The sequence below is a fragment of the Lynx canadensis genome, chromosome B3 (genome assembly GCF_007474595.2).
Source record: "Lynx canadensis isolate LIC74 chromosome B3, mLynCan4.pri.v2, whole genome shotgun sequence".
NCBI classification, from domain to species: Eukaryota; Metazoa; Chordata; class Mammalia; order Carnivora; family Felidae; genus Lynx; species Lynx canadensis.
The window spans coordinates 91,310,953-91,329,502 of NC_044308.2; the positions used below are offsets into that span (position 1 = coordinate 91,310,953).

Consider the following 18,550-nt stretch of genomic DNA (forward strand, 5'->3'; position numbering starts at 1 on the left):
CCAAAAAGTGCCCTCCTTGGTGCCCATGACCCACTTTCCCCCCTCTCCCAACCCCCATCAACCCTCAGTTTGTTCTCAGTATTTAAGAGTCTCTTACGGTTTACCTCCCTCCCTTTCTGTAACATTTTTCCCCTTCTTCTCCCCCATGGTCTTCTGTTAAGTCTCTCAAGATCCACATATGAGTGGAAACATATGGTATCTGTCTTTCTCTGACTGATTTATTTCACTTAGCATAATACCCTCCAGTTCCATCCACATTGCCACAAATGGCCAGATTTCATTCTTTCTCATTGCCAAGTAGTATTCCATTGTATATATAAACCACATCTTCTTTATACATTCGTCAGTTGATGATATTTATTTTTAATGAATACATTCATTAATGAGTGGAAGAATAAACATCCACTTTTTTGACTACTGGATAAAGCACTCTTGTCCCTTGCTTAAACATACTGAGTCTTTTTATGAACTTCAAAGACTCATATATGATGGGCTACTTCATGGTCTCTTCTAAAACCATTAGTTTAAGTGTGAATTTTCTGAGTGCTCTGAAATCTGTTAGTTTTACTTGTGGTAGTTATTTAATGAAATATTTTAAAACCATCTTATTAAATATTATATAAATTATAATTTGAAAAGGAAAGAGTGTTTTTCTATAAAATCATTGTTGAAATATTCTTAAAATTTGTAAAGACTTTCAAATTAGCTATATATGCCAAGTATATAATGGAAAAAATAATTAAAACTATAAAATTCTATGCACAGGGGTGCCTTGGTGGCTTCGGCAGTTGAGTATCTGACTCTTGATTTCAGCTCAGGTAATGATCCCAGGGTCATGGGATTGAGTCCCATGTTGGGCTCTGTGCTGGGCATGGAGCCTGCTAGGGATTCTCTCTCACTCCCCTTCTGCCCCTACCCCCGCCTCTCTCTCTTTGTCTAAAATGAAAAAAATGAAAAAAAAAAAAAGAATTCTATGCACACATCATTTCATAAGTGTTTTTAGGTTCTTTTTCATTTGTTTGTTTGTTGTTAAGTTCTTGATCATTTGTAAAGAAATAATTTAAAGATGAAAATATCAGTAGATGAAGTTTAGATATGTCATCTTCAAGAATTTTGCCTGAGAACTATTATAATGAAAACATATTTAATTGAATTATTTGCCTATAAAAATCTTGGCGAAAATGTACATTATGCATTTCTAAAATATGTTTAAATTAGATATATATGCCTTTAAAAGGGTTTCTTAACCTATCAACTGGAGTATCCTCATACTCCCACAGTATTTGTTGATTTGCAGTGAAATCTAGTTTGGTAGGGTTATGTCCATTATTAATTATGTTCATCATATAAAAACTACATGTTTTATTAGTCCTATCATAAGCCTGTTTTATTGTAAATATACATGTAAGACTTAGAAACTACCACGTTCTTCTCATCTACCTTTATCCTGTAAAAATACATGGCTTTTCCTTCAGGGCCACCACTTTTCCTACAGGAGGATGGATTTTTAAGCAATGCAAATGAAAGGACCCCCATGCAAATTCTTCATAGCCTACCTTCATATGTTAATGGAGTACTCAATACTGGGACTTCTATGAGGGATGAAAGACTAGTATGTCTGGGTGTTATAAGCCAATAACTAAATATTTGAAAGGCAAATAAGCAAACAAAGCATAGGAAAAAGACATGGTACTATTGCACACTCCCTGCTCTCCTACACAAGGCCCCAAAAGAAGTTTTAAAATCTGTATATCATGCAGATCTAGATGGAAGTTGGTGCTAATTTCTTTGGATCAAGAAACAGGATTGCTTATAAGCATTGATTTCCAGGTGGTTTGCTTGCCTCCCTTGCTAGAAATTAATGAGGTTTGAATTTGGTCTTAAAATGTGACGTGGACAAGTTTCATATCCTACAAAATTTCTGCCATCTGAACTCACACCACATATTTCCATTTTATTTCTCCATTAAGCAATGGGTCCCTCACACATCCTTCTATGTTAGTTTTTTGCACCTTTCAGAAGAGAATTCTACAAGTGTAGAGCTCTCTTTAGTATGTTTTCAAATATGTTAAATTGGTGAGGCTATACTATAGAGTTTACTTGTATTTAGAAGACAAAACATGCTCCTAATATAATCACACCACATATTATAATTTCTCTTTAGTTAACTCTCTATTTTAAACATAGGCATGGTTATTATTTAGTGTTGTTTCTCAGTGAGAAAGTGTCCCTCCTCTTAGACACAATCATGTTTTCTCTGGCCCTCTAATGACTTGTATATTTCTGACCTTCCCACCTCTTTTCTCTGTCTTTAATCTCACCTTGGCTTCTTGATCCTTCTTATATAGAATTTAAATGCAAGTCTGTGGGAAATCAAACAGTTATGTCCTGGGTTCAGAGATTATAGGGAATGTGTTGCAAAGCAGAGAACTGCTTTCTGGCCTGGTTACTGACCAAACACGTTCTGCTAGGGATCCTTATGTCTTCGTCCTGATTTATAGCAGTGAAGGCCTGGACCTAGGTACCTCTGTCCATTTGCCTTGTTCACAAGGCCATGCAGTATTACAGATCAGTCCTTTTCTACATTTTGCAACTCGAATTATTTCCAATGGGTTAAAAAGTCATCCCAAGAGTCCGTCCTTGGGCACCGAAGAGAAGCTCCCATGCTTGTCCTAGGGAGAGGGCTTACTGGGAAGGCCAAGAAGAAACTGCCATTTTTAACCCATAGTAAACACTGGAAAAGTTTTACAGGGGGAGTTACCCAATTTTGTAATTTAGGTAGTTGGTAGAGGGCATTAAGAGAAAACAGTAAAGACAGAAATCTGTGTTGCTCTAAGTGACATTCCAACACATCTAGTCTTTACCTAGGTAAAAGTCCCTGACTGGGTTTTAATTTAATTGGATGCTGGTTTTGGCTGGCTCCAAGTGGAGGTCTCGAGGCCAGAAGTGGCTAGACCAAAGATGTGGAGGAGGTCACATTAGACCCATGAGGAGGAAACCTCACTTGGGAGTCTTAAGATTGACAGCTGTCCTGGTGACTTAGGTGGCTGTCCTGTGCCCAAGACAGACAACTTTGTATAAGGACAGGAATAAAGAGAGGGTATCACGTTTCTGGGTCTTATTACCATTCCGGACAGGACACTAACTTCCAGCCAAAAGGCAGGCTTTCCTCCTCCCTGTAGAGTAGCCACGGGCAAGAAGATTGCAGCCTGCGCAATTGACATTAAAGTGTTCCAATAAGACCCTACCCCTTGAAGAGCCCCTAACATGAGAGTAAAGAAGAAAAGAAAAAGTTGTCATCAAGTTTGCACCGGCTCAGAGTCCTGATGAAAAAGACTCGGAGCCCTGTAGCATTTCTACCCCTATCGGAATATGAATTGTCTGTGTGGCACATCCCTCTTGATTTCAAAAGTCTAAACAGCATGCTGAGCCGCGGGGAAAGCATGCTTTTTGTTAAGGCCTTACAATCGCAATGGGTCATTTCATATCCATTTCCTTTTGCTTCAATTATAGACTTATAAAGGAGCTTTGGACACTGTTCTCAGCAACCCTTTGTTTCAATTCCTTAAAGACAATAAAAGGGAGGAACTCATGCCTATGTTGATGTCCAGCAGTGGTAATGATGGGGAAGGCATGAAACACCCCAGCAGCATATCCCTCTTGTAAACGTTGCTGCATGGCTAATGGTTTATGTCCCTCCAATATAGGTATTGGCTTTAAGTGATCAGGAGGAATAGGGACAGGAGGAAGTGGGGGGAGGCAGGTGTTAAGCTTTCTTTCTTAATTTGTTCCTTCTCTGGAGATACATTAATGGTTATAATGCCAGATGGAGTAAACTCAAGGTCACTAAAATGAAATGGGAACCTTCTCTCCCTTTTCATGTTTTCTTGTTAAAATTTTCTCCACTTGTTTCCACAGATTGAAATCAACTGTACCATGGTCAGGAAACCAGGGGCAGGCATCTCACATTGTTCATAACAATTTACTTAATTGATCTTTTTTAACAGACAGAGCCACCTTTAAAAGCTGCTGTAAAGTTTTAAAATATAATAGCAGTTCCTTTGTCATGTTTTGGCCCATGGTAGAGAAAGAGAAAAGAAATACTCTCACTGAAAACTAGACATGTTGGCAGCTATCCCCAGTGGGTACTGCTGTGCCTTACTGGGATGAGGTCTGTCTGAAGTGAGGACAATTTTGCTTTCTTCTCCTGAACATTTCACTTTCTTCTCCTGAACATGTTGATTCTGCTGCCTGAAAATCTTCCTCCCAAGGCTATCACTGTCACATCAGGGTCACCAATTGTGAATATGGCTTTTGGCTTTGTCAAGCAAGGCCGAGATGGCAGAAAGGATTACTCAGGACTCCGCAAGTCAAGAGAGGTGAGAGGGAGGCTAAGGGAAGTCTCCCTGAACTGCTCCCAAGCTCCCGTATTAATTGAGCATACATTTAAGGAAACATTGTTCAATACTCAGGGAGCTATGTGCCAGTAAGAACATATAGAAAATGTGCAGAAAAACAAGACAGGGTAAGCATATTCCATGTGATCACATGGTCGGCAGGACCAAACCCCCAGATATACATTAACGAGATAAGGAAGTGAGTGCCCGTAAATATACATTAACTAGATAAATGAAGCGTGCCCCGCTGCTTTCAGCCAGGCCAGAAAGCAGTATTCTGCTTTGCAATGTGTTCTCTATAATCTCCTAACCCAGGACATAGCTATTTGATTTCCCACACAAGTCATTTTTGTTTGTTAAAAAAAAATGTCAAACATACTCCTTCAAATTCACTCCCTATCTTCCTGCTATTCTGGCTATTCTCTTAACAGCCTAAATGATCCCCAAATTCTGGTTCAGTTTTCTCATCTGACACTTCTCAGTTTACTTTGCCTCTATTTCTATCCGTACACTGAATGGGCTATCATTAAGGTCAGCAATTACCTCTATTAATTGAAATTTAAAGATTTTTTTTATGTAACTTTGTATCATCATTCCACACATTTGATAATTTGTCCAGATTGAAACACTCTCCATCCATAATTCCCCAAGCTTTCCTTACAAGTATAGCCACTTTCCCTCAGGCTTCTTTTAGAACTTACAGATCTACCTTTTATCCTGGAGCTTCTAAAAATGTAGGCCCTGCTACATTTATGTGGATACTGTTGTCTTCAAGGGGGTAATACCTCTGCCTTTGGCAATAACTGCTGTCAGTATTTAGGACCCCCAAATACTTAGTACCTCCTCTGTCACAGATCTTATATCTGAATCACTGGTATGGCATCTTCAACATCCCCAAATCATCTAAAAACACTATATCCAAAGCTGAAAATTTGATCTTCTCTGTACGATTACTTTCTCTTCCTCATCATAATGAGCAGGACCATTTACATCTAGTTCACAAGTAATAAGCCTGAGCATCATCTCTACCTTCACCACTCTGACCTTCCCCAAATCAATCTACCTCTGTGGCATGTCTTACCTCCTAGACAACACTCAAGTAACTCCTGTCTTCTATTTTAACTGGCAAAACATCTGGCTGTGATGCTTTAAGACAGACAAAATTGCCTGCTACCTAAATTTTCATTTGGCAAGCTACATATCACCCTAGCTTCAGTTTCCTCATCTATAAAAATAAAATTAATAATTTTATTATTAGTCATGTGATTCCAGTTTTCTCTCCAAGTTCATTTCCAGACTGGTCAGTTACTCTTGCTTCTTCCTGACTTAGGACCTTCCCTGGTCTCACAATCTGAGGTAGGATCCCTGCTTATATGCTTTGTCAGTTCTGTGTATTTCCCCTTCAAAGCATTGTCAGGGTTTGGAATCACATGCATATCTTATTTTGTTTATGCTTATTTGTATCACTCATCCACCAAGTTTCATGAGGGAAAGACTATGCTTTACAACTCACCATCATAACTCCAAGGTCTAACACAGTGTATGGCTTATAGTAGGAATTCAGCTAATATTTTTATAATGGATTTACGCACTAGTAGATGGATGAATGGACTTTCAACATGTTGTAACTTTATTTCTTTTTCAGAGGAAACCACCACATACACAATTCTACAGAAAACTCTATATAAAAGGCTGTTTTGATATTCTTTTGCTTGTCCTCTAGTTAAAATAATTAGCAAGATAAACAGAACAGAAACCTCTTAGATATTTATTTAAGGGGGGAATAATTCATTGCTCATTTGTGATAGCAAAATGCCAGTAGAGCAAATAGAGTCAGTATAAGGATTTTGGCAATAAAATCAAAATACCTGAAAATAGTAGATTTATTTTCTATGTAGTTGTGCAAATAGTAGAACAATCATTTTTTAAGCACTATCTGCTGAGTGCATATTATGTTCCAAATTATAACTCAGGGCTAAAATAGTGGGAAAAAATATTAGATGAAAGTCTTGTTACCAGTTTTTCTATGTGAGAACCCTGATTTAATCACCTACTACACGCCCTGGAAAACTTCTTTAATCTCTATTTGGTTCTCTCTCTCTAATGATGAACAGAAGGTAATACCACCTATCTTCCAGGATCATTTTGAGAATTAAATAAATATAAGGAATTTAGGATTATAATCTGTGTAAAGGACAGTGCTCAGCATAAAGGAAGTTTTATAGAAGACATATATTATCATAAACCATATTTTGTAGCCTTAGAGCATAGCTTGCAATTGAATGAGAGAAAAACAATAGACACCAAAGATATATTGTGTTATTGATATTGCATGGAAGTACTAGGTTTTATGGAATCCCAGAAGTAGGATGTCTGACCTGAATTTGCAGGTGCAAAGGAAGCTCGATTCATAGTGTCGCATCAAATAGCATCTGACGGATGAGCCCAAGTTAGTTCATGATAAATGGGAACAGCCCTCCAGATGGTAGCATACAAAGAGTGGGAGTGTGCAGTTGGCTTGACTTGGTGTGGTGAAAGCCTGGGGTCCATGCTGTCAAACTAGATGGAGCCAAAAATTTACACCAAAAAGGAAAAATACCTCACACTCAGCTACCTGTGACTTATAATGCAACAACACTTGAGCTTTCCCTTAACTATCCATTTATTCACAAGCACATTTTGTCTCAAAGAAAATGATTCTAGATTAGTAAACAATCACTTAAGCAATTCAAATGTTTAAAAATATAAAATCAAATTCCTTTTGATAGGGATCGTGATACCATTTTGCCCCTTTCCTTTCCACTACCTTCCTCTTTTCTTCCCCCTTGCTTTCATTCTTTCTCAATTTCTTAATTTCCTTCTTTCTTCTTCTTTTTTTAATAATGTCTGTTTTCCTCTGCTTATATATTTTTTTCTTCTTTAGTCTTGTAGCAATTCTAAGAATTCAAGATTGTTAAACTCAATCTAGTCTTGTGGTTGGAACAAAATTTTATTTCTCATTAACACAAATACATACACACAATGTTTGCTAAGAAACAGAAATGAATAATAAAAACGATTTGAAGTATGTGGAAAGGACAGGAAAGAGTAGAGATCATTCCAGTTCTCTACCATTGGTTTTAATACCAATTCAGAGTGTTAACATTAGGCATCTGCAATTTAAGAGAATTCACTCAGGAATGGTGACAGAACTTTAGTCAAAATAAGGTGTTATTGTATATGCTTGTTAAACAGAGATTTCTATGTGCAGATTATCTTGAAAATATAAATTCTGATTGCCTGAATGTTACATGTGCAACTCCATCAGAACAAGGAATTGGCGGGAATACTTTGTTGCTTTTTTCTATCAGAGTATCCACTTTGTTTTGATAGAGTTTATTTTTAATTGTTAATTATGTTTGTTTTGGACCCTTGAGTCTATTAAAGAGCAATGTGTGTGTACCTCAATTTTATGAAGTCCATAGCCACCTAAATCGAAATCTAAATGTCCAACTTGATATTCTAAGCCACATTTATATCTGAAATTATTAATCTCACTAACTGACTACATAGAAATCAGTAAGTGAAAGTGAAAAAATGGCAGTGAAATGGTCTGCTGAAATGAATAATCTATTTGGCATATATGCAAAAGTCTCCTGTGCAAACTACATATTGCATGTTCATTATTTTTTGATTAAATGTTTCAGTTTCCTCTTAAATATGAATTCCTTGTATCATGATTTGAAGTAAATCATCAAGATCTGTCAACTTTTTCCCTTTGTAATACTGGGTTTGGAGTGAATTCAATAGCCCTTAGTCCTGAGTGTTGCCTTAGAGTCATTTTATTCCTAGTGAGTGGAACTATGTGCTGACAAACTTGTCCTTACACTTTGCCAGTATTGAAACTGTTACAAAGGGATTATGAGATTTATCCAGGGCCAGAGTGCTAGTCATTGACTAGTTGGCTGAAAATTATGTTGCAGATGCCTGGTTCTTAACCCAATTGGCTGTGTAACATCCCTAGAGAACATTGGTGCTAAAAGATTCAGGCTGTTTCAATTTACTCTTTTAATTAAAACATAGCACTGGAGAAGAAACAAATAAAAAAGATGAAAGCAGAGCTTAAAATATCCTCTAGCTCACCCTCAGTATTCTTTGTTATAATTCTGCAGTAAGGCTCCACCAGCATATCTCTGAACAACTGCCACTTTTTCTTTTTCATTATGCAACATGCCACATTTACAGGCTCAAAATGATACTTTACATTCCATTTCCTCAACATAGCATCATTAGAGGAAGCACATAATTCCACATACTGACACCTAGAAAATGCAATGCATTGTGTTACATCATTATACTCCCTCGTTTAGTTAGAAACTGTAGATGAAAGAATCCATCATCAACTCTTACCGAGCACAAAGTGTTCAGAACCTATCAAATAGACGCAGGGATTAATAGTAGAATGATAGAACTTGTTTTCAAGAGAATGGTGTTGGGGCACCTAGGTGGCTCAGTCAGTTAAGCATCCAGCTCTTGGGTTTGGCTCAGGTTATGACCCATGGTTAGTGGGTTCGAGCCCCGTGTCAGGCTCCGTGCTGCTGCTGCTGCTGGTGTGGAAACTGCTTGGGATTCTCTGTCTCCTCTCTCTGCCCCTCCCGTCTCTCCCAAAAGAAATAAACTTAAAAAAAGAGAGAATGATGTTAACATACATGGGTAAAGAGGGAAGGACTAAAAGCGCGATGTGGTCTAAATGATTTATATGTATAAGAACAGATCTCCCTTCCTCCCCAAGAAAAGCTCATTCCAGATTTAAAGGTATTAAGTGAAAAATAAAATTGGGGAGAATTATTTTAGTTTTCATTATGTATTCATTCATTCAAGACAAACTGCTTCTGTGCTAAGCTTTAAAGAATTAGACAGACATGGCTCTTCCCCAGAAGTAGCTTATATTCTATGAGATGAGGCAGATGACATTTATTTCCCTATATAGAAGTCAGATACTAATAAGTCATAAGTGTCAGTAAGGAAAATCCCGGACATTAAGAATTTGCTATTCAGAGAGCTTGAGTATGTGACTTGTGAAATTTGGACACACTGGATTTTTTCCAGATATTTTATAACAATAATGAAAATAAACATATATTTACAAGGAGAAAATAATTGAAGTAATTAATTCTGGATGAAAATCTAATTAAAATATAAAGGCAACAAGACAGGTTATTGCTCTGGCAAACTTACTTATTGTGTCTGCTTAAATGTCTATCATTAATACAGGTTTAGATATGATCAGTACCTATAATTAATGGTAATTAGAATTATACAGCAATGTGCTAAGGTTTCACCATCTTCCTTGGCTTTTGTAGAAATATTCCAAATACTTCTACATATTATTTATCTGTGTTAATACAACTAATACAGATGTGTTCTTATTTGAGAGAGATGTGCATATATTGAGGGCAATAAAACCTTAACAGGGTATGACAGTAACATAGATTCTGTAGCCAGAAACACCGTATGTGAATATCAGCTTTGCCATTTAACTGAGTTACACAATACTGGACAAGATACTTAAACTATTTAGTGTCGGTTAACTCATCCATTAAATATAGGAAAATAATATTGTCTTATATGTTTTTGTAAGGATTCACTTACTTGATACATATATGAATGTACTAAAATAGTGCCAGCTTCATATTGAATATTCATTACAAAATGAATGGTAAGGGTTATAATAATACTGATGATGCTAGAATATTGGAGACCGTCAAATTTAAACTTACGGAGTAAGATCAATACATGGAATTGTGGACTATGATTTTTGCATTGTCCTGCATTATATCAGTTAATGTCAAATTAGGAGAAAGAAACCGTACAGTAATTTCGACAGGGGAATTTAATATAAATAATTTTAATTATAACAGAAGATTAGGGGCCCCCGGTGGCTCAGTGAGTTAAGCCTAGGACTCTTGATTTCAGCTCAGGTCGTGATCTGACGGTCTGTCCCTTGGAACCCCGCTCCAGGCTCTGTGCTGGCAGCACGGAGCCTCTTTGGATTCTCTCTCTCTCTCTCTCTCTCTCTCTCTCTCTCTCTCTCTCAAAATAAATAAATAAACAATAAAAAAATAATAGAAGATTAGAGTAAGAAGAGATTGGCTAGTAAGAAGTAGAGAACTCTAAATATAGAAACAGCAGTCACTAGCTCTAGGGCTGAGACCCAGTGCCTGTAGGAGACTCCTTCCCCCCAGGCTGACATGCGGGCCTTGTTAGAGAAGTCACAGCTGTGGCTCATCGAATGGTAGAGAAGTATCTCACCCTTCTCTTACCCCTAATTCTAACCTTAACCCTGTAGTAGAACCTGCCAAAACTCTGCCCTCTTGGGTGACAGGGAAAGCTGTCCTTTTGTGGGTGCTGTCGGCTGCCACGCACTGGAGGAGGAGGGCACTGGGGAAGCCTAGTGTGATTCAGGGGTCTGAGGGACTCTGCCATAAAACCTCACGGTGGTGTGGGAAGGCAGTGAGGAAGGCGCCTGCAGCCGAGTGCGCACAGGTGCGCACTGTAAGAGCCCCGAGGAGAAGAATCTGCAAGCAAGGGCTGGCGGAGCCGTAGAGACACTGCTAGGAGGCGGAGGGGGCTGCGTGCTCGGGGGAGTGCGCACAGGTGTGCACTGCAGGAGCCCGGAGTAGAAGAATCTGCAAGCGAGCGCCGACGGAGCTGGAGAGACTCCGCTAGGAAGCGGAGGGGGCTGGGCGCTTGGGCAAGCTGCTGCCTGCTCTGTGTTGCCCTGCTGCAGCCCCAGGGATGGGCCCTGAAGGTGTGCCAACGCTTGCAAAAGTCGACTGCTGTGAGTGAGCAGAAGCGAACTGGGAAGAAAAACTTCCTGGAACGCCTCTTCAGTCCCTTCAACTGACAAAACTTCTTGCCAGCTGGAACAGGAAAAAAAAAAAAAAATTGCAGAAAGGCAAGTATCATTTTGACAGAGCAATCTAACAGGGTCATTTTGGAGCGGGAGGGCAATTTATCACTAACTGGCACAATACTACAAACAAAAATAATTGAATATGAAAACTTCGTATTTCTGTTCTTTGTGCTAATTTATTAAACATACTTCATTCCAGTGTGGATCCTAGAAATCCTTATGAATTGAAAATCCACAGATACTATTTGCATTTATAGTAGTGATAACAAAATGTCTAAACTGATAACCAACCCTTAAGAAAATAGTGTGCTCTTGAGGGGAACCTCCACGGTATTGACTACAGGGAGGTCATCTGTTAGAAATCTATTCGTATTCACATATTTTAAAAGTTTTATTGAAAATTTTAAATGTATTTTCTGGAAATGTATTTTAATCCATAGAAGGATACAAAATATGATTAATTTCATATTAACTCCCTGACTTCATTACCTTCCATTGTTCCCACTTCTCAGTCCACTCCAGCCACATGGAAAGCTTTGGGTTTCTCAAATATCTCAGGTTTCCCCATTGTTTCTGTTCTCTAAAGAGGTAAAAGTCAAAGGGAAGAAGGACATAACATGGACATAAAGAGAAACTGAGAAAACAAATCTTGAGGGGAATTGTCAGTTTTTTCTTGCACTAGTCAGTATAGCGTCAAACAGAGGTATCCTCATTCTGATTAACTAGTATTAGCTCATATATGGTTTCTATGTTACTGTCAGAGTTAATGAAGTCTAACACAATTGTAGCACCTGGTGTGAGTTTTTTAAATATTTGAACCCGTCCTGATCTAATATCTATGTTTCCAAAGAACTACATCAGCTTTTCACCTGTGACATAACCTGTATTCCAGGCCTACCAAACGTAAGATTTCAGTAAAAAATACCCTGGTTTTAAAATGCTCTTTGCCCGCCCTCTTCTCCTTAGAATTTGTTTCCTATTTTATTCATTAGCTGTTTCCTAGTACTTTCAAGTATGAGCGTATTCCCCACCTTTGTGTGTTCCTGTTCACATAGCTAACAGGCTACAGAAAGTCATTGTCTGAAATGAAAATAGTAAGTTTACAAATCAATATTCACTTCTAAACCTCATGTTCATGGAGAGAAAGAAGTGGTATCCTATTTAATCTCTCTTTTAGGCACATTGTAGAGTGCTTGGCCCATAAAGTGCAGCAAATGTTGGTTAGAAAAAAAATAATGGGTGAAAGATAGAAGCATGTTACAGAAATTTTTCATTAGGAAGATCAAAGAGAATTTTTGCTGAGTTAGTATCTAAACTGAATCATGGACGTGGAGGATGAGTCAAGTAAAAGAAACAGCATCCCAAATTGCCAAAGACAAAGAAAATTTGAAGCGATATTAGAAAATATCAAGAATATGAGTCTAACTGTCTATTCTGGAATACTAATGCTAATGAAAAGTTAGAAATTAAAAAAAAATAGCCTGTAATTAAACCCAGAAACATCACAAAAATATTCAGAGAAACAAAAATTTAGGGCCCAATCTGAGATAAATTTAGTTTTCTAGAAATTGTATGTAGAAGGTAAAGAACTTTAGGGGCACCTGGTGGCTCAGTCAGTTGATCTACTTTGGCTCAGATCATGATCTCACGGTTTGTGGGTTTGAGCCCCGCATCAGGCTCTGTGCTGACAGCTCAGAGCCTGGAGCCTGCTTGGGATTCTGTGCCTCTCTCCATCTCTTCCTCCCCACCCATGCTCTGTCACTCTCAAAAATAAATAAAAAACATTAAAAAACTTAAAAATAACTTTAAAAGTGTTTTAAGGAAATAGTAATAAATGTTAGAGCCATCTCTTATTTCACTAGACTGCTAAAATATAGCAATGTTTTACTACATCGCCAATGTTTTAGAATGAATATTATATCCATGTCTATGTTAAATGGTTTAAAAGAAGTAGTAATGGGGGCAGCTCAGTTGGTTAAGTGTCCAGCTTCAGCTCATGTCACGATTTCAATGTTGGTGAATTCGAGCCCCCCGCCTCGGGCTCTGTGCTCACAACTCAGAGCCTGGAGCCTGCTTCAGATTCTGTCTCTTTGTCTCTCCCTCTCTGTCCCTCTCCTGCTTACTGTCTCCCTCTCCAAAATAAACACTAAAAAAATTTTTTAAAGAAGCAATAATATTATTGCGTTTTAATTTTCATTCAACCTCCAAACACCATGATACAAAATATAGTTATTTGTATATTTGTATATTTATATATGGTTATTTGAGATATGGGAAACTCACTTTTCAAGTTAAAATACATTTTTTTAATTTATAAATTATACTCATATTTTCTTTAATTATATAGCATAAAAAGACCTTAATAGAAAGTATAATATTTTCTACATAACTTTACCATATTTAAAGATAACATAACTAACTTTTGGTGAATGTTTCTCTCATCTAACAACCATCATCTTCATGAAGACAAGGATCGTGTCTTATTTATCTTGGCATTTCAATGCTTGCCTCAGTGACTTGCAAACTGGATGCACTCATACAGTGAAAAATAATAGTATTTATTGAGAATTTATTTTCTATGCAGTATACGTTGAATTACCATTCATAATTTTAGAAACAGCGGATGTGACAAGTATTGGCATCTTTCTTTTACAGAAAACTGAGTGAACAGTTAAAAAAAGAAAACTCTTCTCAAGTCAGATCACTGGTAAGTAGCTAACCCAAAATTTGAATCTAGGCAGGCTAGTTCTCAAATATGATTCTGTAATTACCACAGGACACTCTTTCTAGAAGTGGAAAACAGGAAGACGATTAAAAGCATGGTTATTTTTATTTTAAAATTTAGGGCCAGCTGTTACACATCTTACATAGGTTTTATATTTTTATAATGGTGATAAAGTCAGTATATGCCAGTCTTTGTTTATTTCAAAGTGTTTCAACATTTGTTTTGCAGTAATTAAATTTGAGTTTATATTTGATGTAATCTACCTGTATGTAGGACCTGTTGAGAAACAATTCTCCCTGGGTCTCATGTTTTTGTATATCTTGGGGGCAAAGCATGGGCTGTCTTTCTTCCACACTTTTTTCATAGGATATTTTCATAGCAAACAGGCTTGAAAGATATACTGTCACCTTTAGAACAAAGGGACAGTATACTAATTCCCCATTAGATGAGATTTGAACTCTCTAGACTCAGAGTTTTTCTCCCATAATATAATCCACCCTACATATGTAGTTATCATCTGGCTCTCTTTGTGTCTCCCTGTAAAAAAATGGGACTTCAGGAACTTATATAAATCAGATAATCTGGCTACTGCTATTGATTGGCAATAAACTGTCTGTCTTTGACTTAGGAATCTCATGTCATCCACCAGCATACATGAAAACATGGCAAGCAAATTAATTAGCTTGTACATAGCACAAAATCTTACACCTTTTAAATTTCCTTTAAAAATCACATATATATTGTGTGATTTTTTTATTACATATTATTAAATGACTTATTTTTTTTTTTAGGAAAGAAATTTACTGATGTAGCTAATATTTTAAAGACCCAGGATTTGAATGATTAGAAGAGTCTGTGAAAACTCATCAAAATTTTGTATTTAATTTTCATACAGTTCAAATGCTTGAATCAATTTATTCCTGATCATCTTTAATATGTATTGGACTGGTAATGAATATTTTTAAAACATTAGACCAGCTTTTCACAACAGGGGCCAATCTGTCTCCCAGGGAACATTTGGCAACAACTGAAGACATCTTTGGTACACATTGCCTGAGATGTATGCATTCATTGCTTGTCTCAACTGGGAGTGGTTGGTGGCATTTTGTGGACAGAGACCAGGGATGCTATTAAATATTTTCCATTGTACAGGACAACCTCCCATAATGAATTATTTAGTCTCAGGTGTCAATTATGGCAATGTTCAGAACCCAGATATACATAGATATGCATTCACATCTGAGTTGGAGAGATCTAATTTAATTCTCTCAACGGTAAGAATTAATCTGCATATAAAATTAGAAAAATATAAATCTCTATCTCTACATTTATCTATCCTATGTCTATAATACAGTATTTCATGAAAATCAAACCATAACACAAACAAGAGCAAGTAATCAACAGAAAACCAGTTTCTGTCATTTCAAAAATTTTAGATGTAACCTATTAGAAATATTAGAGGAATATGGTCAAGACTTTTTTTTTTTAATTTATTGGTTATGAGGTATAACCAATAATGTATATACAAAGAAGAAACTTTTATCATGTATGTGGATGGGGATGGGTGGGTATAAATTTTAAAAATATATATATCCTGTATTTGATTACCTGACTCTATCCTGTTACTATAGAAACAGCAGTCATATATATCTCTTCGTTATTACAGCAATCTGTCAAGGAAATCCTGACATTCTGGAATTTGTGTACATTACTTTTAAAAATTGTAATACTGTGTTTGAATATAACCTGCTTTATAGAACGATCCTTAAACATCCATGACTTCACAAGTTATAGCTATAAAATTGTAAGTATGATCATATATGTATGCAAATATATGTGTGTATATATACGTATACATGCATATATGCACAACTATTATATATAATTAGCTAACATAAACTGAAAATCTGTGTCATAGTGTCAAATAAAATTTGTCAAAATTGATCTAATTGGTATAGTATTATCTGGTTCACAAGTGTGGACTAACAGTGTCTTCATTCGTGTCATCCAGTGTTAGGAGGATCCATCTACATATAATAAGAACTTTTAATTTTCAGGGGAAAATTAAGGTTTCAGAGACACCAAAAATAAATATGATACAGAAAGGGGAGCGGGAGCACAGGGGCTGCAGCAGGAGGAGGAGTTGGGAGGCCAGAGGTAGCAGGGCCTGGCAGCCTGGGTTACAAGCCAGCAGCACGGCCTTGGCTTATGTGACTGGCACTGGCACAGCCTCTGTCTGGAGACGATTCAAGCTGACCAAGGAGGAACCTCTTCCCAAAAAGGTTTGAGTAAAACAGACTTCATAGTTAATGTAGGAAATGAGTTAATTTTAAGATGAAAACAATATGAACTATTTGTCCAAGCTTTGGAGGGCAAGTACACAGATTTTTTTTTTTACATGTTTATTTATTTTGAGCGCCTCCAAGTAGGGGAGGGGTGGAGAGAGAGAGCAAGACAGAATCCCAAGCAGGCTGTATGCTGTTAGCATGGAGCCTGACATGCGGCTCAATCTCATGACCTGAGCTGAAGTCAAGAGTTGGCTGCTTAACCCACTGAGCCACCCAGGCACTCCAGATTTTAATTATAATGATGGACCTGGCTTAAGGGAGTCTGATGAAAAACTAAAGCTGTAAGAGCCTGCACTCATGGAAGACATCCTTGTAATGTGACTAGCAACCAAGGAGCAAAAGACACAAGAGTGAACTACCCAAATGCAGTACCTCAGGCAAATCCAACAGCCTAGCAGTGCCCAACTGAGATCCACAAGATCTGAGACCCAGTGATCAACTTGTTCTTCCTAAAAATGAACAGACTTAAGGCAAACTGGAGCAAGTCCCAAATGAACTGAGTGCCTAGAAATTTATGCCTGCTAGGTAAACAAATCATACTCCCCAGCCAAGACTTGAATGACCATCCCACTAGGAAAAAGCTATAGTAGGACAGCCAAGTACTTTCACAGCAAGACTTGGGCTATTCGAGACAAAGCCACAATCTTACACTTTCAGCTTATCATGACTAATGTAAAACTTATCAGATGAACCTTGTGTTTTAGCTTTTTTCTCTTTACCCTCCCCTTGCTTCAGAGTCCTGATGGTATGGGACTATTCCAAAGAAGTAGCCACCTCCCCAAAATTCCCCTTCTAGAGCATGTAGACACTTGAGAAATATTTCTGTTGGAAGCAAATAGAAAAACCGAAGTCTCAAGTCTATGTGGCACACTGTGTCTTCAGATAGTTTGGAGGAATGAAAACCTAGAGATTTAAAATCGTGATTTGAACACGTAAAAGTCCAGTAAACTGTAAAAAGGGAACATGCATTGCTCTGAACCATGAGCATAGTGACTTAGAGACACTGTGTATCAGTTTTGCCAATAAGAATGTGGACTTTGTGACTCTTGAACTTCTGGGTCTACACTCGAATGAGCCAAACAGGCAAAGTGTGAATGGCAAAGTGTTGAATGCTTAACCAAGTGTTTCAAGAGCTTCGAAGTCAGCTGTCACAGGGACGTGTTGCACAACTTGAAGCAGAGTTGGCTTTACGGAAGAAAACAGCGAGGAACTTAAAAGCAGTCAGGATGCACTGAATGACTTCATCATTCAACTTGAGGAAGAAGTAGAGGGCATGCTGAGCACCAGGCTAGTTTTTCAGCAGCAACTGACAGGGACACGCCAGCAGCTGGCTTAGTACCAATAGCAACAATCTCAGGTTCCAGCCCAAGTACCAGCAAGACTACACTTCTGAGCCTGAAGGACAGGCAGAGGCCACAGGGAAAGACTGCAGTCAGCTGGCCAACGGTCCAAGTAATGGCAGTTCCTCCTGGCAGAGCACATCTAGGTTCTGGATTTCGCAGGGGGAGGGACACAGCAGAAGACAGCTTTTTTCCTCCGGGGAGTGGTAATAAATCCTCCAAGAGCTCATAGGAGAGAACCTGCAGAGGAGGTAGTAGTTATGGAAACCAACTCAGTGTGGGGGTACATAAGTGTAGACTTTCCCGCGGGCAGTGAAAATTCTCTCACACACCACTCAAACGACACAGACTGCAATCATGACCCTCAAAAGGAGAAAAAAGTGCATGGGAAAGGTAACTGAACTACAGGTTCCTGCCACATTCAGAGTGGCTCAGGCTCAAGTGTAAATGTACAGGGCTCAGTTTTGGAATATTTTTTCCAGCAAACTTTATATAATGTCATTTAATTTGAGACAGGATACTGTCCAGAAAATTAACGCGTACTTTTGTCACAATTTACCTTTTTGTGAGTGTGTTTCTTTTTCTTTTTTTTTCCTTTCTTTAATACCTCTGCAACTTTGAAAATTGTGACAATTAATTACCTTGAATGTTGTTGAAAGGACATTTTTATGTAGGGTCAAGTTATTTGTATATGAGTTAATGTGCAGTTGTGAATGGAAAGCTTTCCCTAAAGTGTAACACAATGATGTCTGTAGAAATCTGTGTTTATCCTAGAATCTGTGTTGTGTAAGGGCCTTCTTGGTCATGCTGTTGTACTTATGTTAGGGTAGATGTGGGTTTTTGAC

General features: G+C 37.8%; 1 pseudogene; it reads left to right on the forward strand.

The window, feature by feature from the left end:
- Nucleotides 1-16,110: 16,110 nt before the first annotated feature.
- On the forward strand, nucleotides 16,111-17,161 carry LOC115517067 (annotated as a pseudogene).
- Nucleotides 17,162-18,550: the final 1,389 nt, after the last annotated feature.